This window comes from Myotis daubentonii, chromosome 16, assembly GCF_963259705.1.
Source record: "Myotis daubentonii chromosome 16, mMyoDau2.1, whole genome shotgun sequence".
Taxonomy (NCBI): Eukaryota; Metazoa; Chordata; class Mammalia; order Chiroptera; family Vespertilionidae; genus Myotis; species Myotis daubentonii.
The window spans coordinates 18,686,559-18,690,852 of NC_081855.1; positions in this window are offsets into that span (position 1 = coordinate 18,686,559).

Consider the following 4,294-nt stretch of genomic DNA (forward strand, 5'->3'; position numbering starts at 1 on the left):
GCTTGTGGCTGGTGGTCGTTTGGTTATGGTGTCTAATGGAGGTGTCGATCATATAAGGAAGATGCACGGATCTTAAGTGAGCGGCCCCAAGTTTCACAGTCACCACCCGGAGCACTAGGTAAGAACAAGTCCACCATGGTTTCTGGAACATTCAGCATCAGGTGCCTTCTCTTCAGAGTGCACTACCCACTTTAAAAAAATTGTTGAAAGTATTACATATGCCCCTTTTTCCCCATTGTCCTCCCCCAGCCCAGGTATTGCCCCCCCCCCATTGTCTGTGTCCATTGATTATGTTTACATGCATACAAGTTCTTTGGTGGTTCTCTTACTTCATCCCTGCCCACCCTTCCCTGCCTTTATTTCCCTTTCATTTTTGCTTACCTAGTGCCTCCATCTCTGACCCCAACACAGCTGTCATTGTCTAGGACAAAGGAGAGGGAAGATGAGAGGGGAGGTAGAGGAACAGGTCTGTCAGCACCCAGCTGGCTGTTCCTAACCGGAAACCGAGGGGCAAGGAGAGGTTCTGCTTCATGTGATCACTTAACTGCTGGCAAGGTCTCCTAAGGAGCCATGGTTTCCCCAGAGCCTGTTCATCTTGGATGTGTTCACCAGAGGCTGTTGGTCAGGCCGACTGCACTTCCTATTTTCATCCTGCTTCTGTTTCCTGCCTTAGGGCAGGGTCCACGCAGCATTCCAAGCAGCATTTTGTCTTAAGACTGTTTTCAACATGGATGCTGGCTGCTTGTCATGTTCTGACTTGGAGGAACACGCCCAGGGCAACGTAATATTGTGGAGGTTGTACAGTTACACTGTATCCTTGCTCTGCCTTCACCTTGTCAAACCCTAGAACCCCCACTTTTCATCCTGTTCTCACAAAAACATTTCCACCCACTTGGAAATTGAGCTGCTTCCCCGCAGCTTCCTGATGTTAGTGTGGAGGTGCAACCAGCCAAAACCACAGACATTATCCCAATTGCAGCCGAACCACAGCTCTGGGCAGGGTGCAATTAGGTTTACTCTTGGCTTCTGTACCCGAATGCTGGCTACCTTTGTTTTGGCACCTTTGACTAAAGCCAGGTCTTCAGGGACCTGTTGACAGTGACTCAAGATCTGGACTGTAATGGGTAGTTTGGCGACAGTGTTTACTTGAGCAGTTGTAATCTGTTCAGGGAGACGACCTGGGAGCAAGATGATGATTGAGGGGAAAGTTCTCTGAGTCAGAGCAAGCTGAGTGGTACAGACAGTGCTGTGGGACTTCAGGTGGGAAAGATAGCTCATTGATGTAAAACACAGTTGGGTTATTTTTCTCTAAAGGTTGCCTTATTAAATGTATTATGTGATATTTTTATCCATTTCTCACTTCCAAATCAATCTTTAACAATGTGATGAAATTTAGATTTTATTCAAAGAAGTGCCTGCTTATCTCTTACCGTGCTACACACTAGCATATCCTCCTTAGAACAGCCCTGTAAAGTCAGTCTCTTTTTGTCTCCGTTTATCAGATGGGAAGACTGAGGTTTGAATAGATTAATGAGTTTCCAAAGGTCACACAGTTCATAAGGCAGTTAGGACTCCAACCGAAGCCAATGTGACTGAAGCCCAGACTTTATCTCTGATGCTTCTAGGACAGTGGTTCTCAACCTTCCTAATGCTGCGACCCTTTAATACAGTTCCTCATGTTGTGGTGACCCCCAATTTCATTGTTACAAATTGAACATCGTTAAAGCATAGTGATTAATCACAAAAAACAATATGTAGCCAAAACCGGTTTGGCTCAGTGGGTGGAGCGTCGGCCTGCGGACTGAAGGGTCCCAGGTTCGATTCCGGTCAAGGGCATGTACCAGGGTTGTGGGCACATCCCCAGTAGGAGATGTGCAGGAGGCGGCTGATCGATGTTTCTCTCTCATCGATGTTTCTAACTCTCTATCTCTCTCCCTTCCTCTCTGTAAAAAATCAATAAAATATATTAAAAAACAAACAAAACCAATATGTAATTATATATGTGTTTTCTGATGGTCTTAGGCGTTCCCTGTGAAAGAGCCGTTCAACCCCCAAAGGGGTCGCGACCCACAGGTTGAGAACCGCTGCTTTAGGACATCAGACACCACTTTTCCTCTAAAAACCATGTTGCCTTCTCCTCACCTTAGGTCTTCTCAGTTATTTCATGAGTCTGTCTCTAGTTTCTGATCTCTCCCAACATTGTCCTGTGAAGGAGTGAGAACTATTTGTGGCCCTCCTCCGACATCAGGGGCAGAAGTCACCCCAACTATCTGCCAGGTTTTTTTTTTTTTGCCCAATTTGGACATGTCTACAGTTTCACCCTTGGTTTCCTTGGAAATGCCATTTGCTTTTTAAAATTTTTCTCTCTTGCCGAAACTGGTTTGGCTCAGTGGATAGAGTGTCGGCCTGCGGACTGAAGGGTCCCAGGTTCGATTCCGGTGGAGGGCATGTACGTTGGTTGCGGGCACATCCCCAGTGGGAGAGGTACAGGAGGCAGCTGATCAATGTTTCTCTCTCATCGATGTTTCTAACTATCTCTCTCCCTTCCTCTCTGTAAAAAATCAATAAAATATATTAAAAAAATTTTTTTTCTCTCTGGAGGCCTCTTTTGTTAGCTATTCACTTAGACTTTTTGTTTTTTCACCTGGAATTTTTATACCTTGAGTACATTTGGGGATTCCCAAGATGTTTTTTTTTTTTTAATATATTTTATTGATTTTTCACAGAGAGGAAGGGAGAGAGATAGAGAGAGCTAGAAACATCGATGAGAGAGAAACATCGATCAGCTGCCTCTTGCACATCCCCCACCGGGGATGTGCCCGCAACCCAGGTACATGCCCTTGACCGGAATCGAACCCGGGACCTCTCAGTCCGCAGGCCGACGCTCTATCCACTGAGCCAGACCGGTTTCGGCTCCCAAGATGTTTTAAACAGCCTTTTGTACCTTTCCTATATTCCTAGCTTCAATTCGGTTTGGTTTGAAATTGTTCTCTTCCCTTTTAAAGATTTACCAGTAACGTCAGCAGCTACCTGATGACATTTTGGTTCAGGTGGACTGTGTGTAGGTTCTTACCGTCCCAGAAGACCCACCACTCCTGGCGGATCACAACCTCTGCTTGCATCATCGAATTCCTCCACAGGGCGTCTGTGAGACTCTGAGTGTCCCAGGGCCCTGCTTCCGTTTACCAGTAGTTTTAGAGAAAATCTCCTCAAGGCAGGCTGGCTGTAAGTATCCATGTAACCTGATGGCTCAGCCTCTCCCTGTGGCCCTGGCGTACTGTGCTGCTTCCTTAACATCTCTGGCTACCCACTAAGGTGGGCTGAGTGTAAACCGCTCTGCAGGTCAAAGGCCAGCAGCCTTTGCCTCATCATACAGGTTCTCACTCCTACCATCCATTCTGTTTCTCTTGAAAGGCAGGGGGAGACTGACATCATCTGGATATATGTCTCATAAAGTTCTGGTCACCAGCCTGGCCAGTGTGGCTCAGTGGTGGAGCGTCGACCTATGAACCAGGAGGTCACGGTTTGATTCCCTGTCAGGGCATATGCCTGGGTCGTGGGCTCAGTCCCCAGGGTGGGGTGTGCAGGAGACAGCCAATCAATGATTCTCATCATTGATGTTTCTAGCTCCCTCCCTCTCCCTTCCTCTCTGAAATCAATAAACATATATTTAACGTTCTGGTTACCAGATGGGTGTTGTGGAAACAGCCTCTCTCATCCCTGAACAATCCAGTTGCAGGCGCTGACATCAACCGGCAATGCCCCTGATAGTCTCAGCCACGAGGATTCCCTCCTCAACCCCTCCTCCCCCAGTTTCTTGTGCTCCCTCCACCCCCAATCCTGGAGGACCAGGTTTCAGATACCTTGGGAGCTCTCGTTCTGGGCTGTGGCTGGGTTCCTGCCTGATGCAATAGGTGGACTAGCCTGACAAGTTTTCATGCCTCATGAGCTGAGCTTTAAAAATGACCATGGAAACGGTTCTGGGTGCTTTACCTTCTCAGCTCGAGGAGACACTCCTTTCTCCCCGTCCAGGGCCCCATTCCCGACAGGTTAGGGCCACAGTCAGCCTTTGGAGCACACAGATCCAGCCTGGTCACGAATGAGCTGAAAGTCACCCCTTTGGGCCTCATTATCCTTGTCTGTTAAGGACAATTAGCCCAGGGGAGCTGTTGTGAAGATTTAATGCAAAGTGCCCAGCACACATTAGGAGCTCAAGGTTTTGCCTTGCCTTTTTCCTTGTTTTTAACTGGAAATGAATTCTTGGGGAAAAAGGGAGGGGCCGCAACATCAGGTC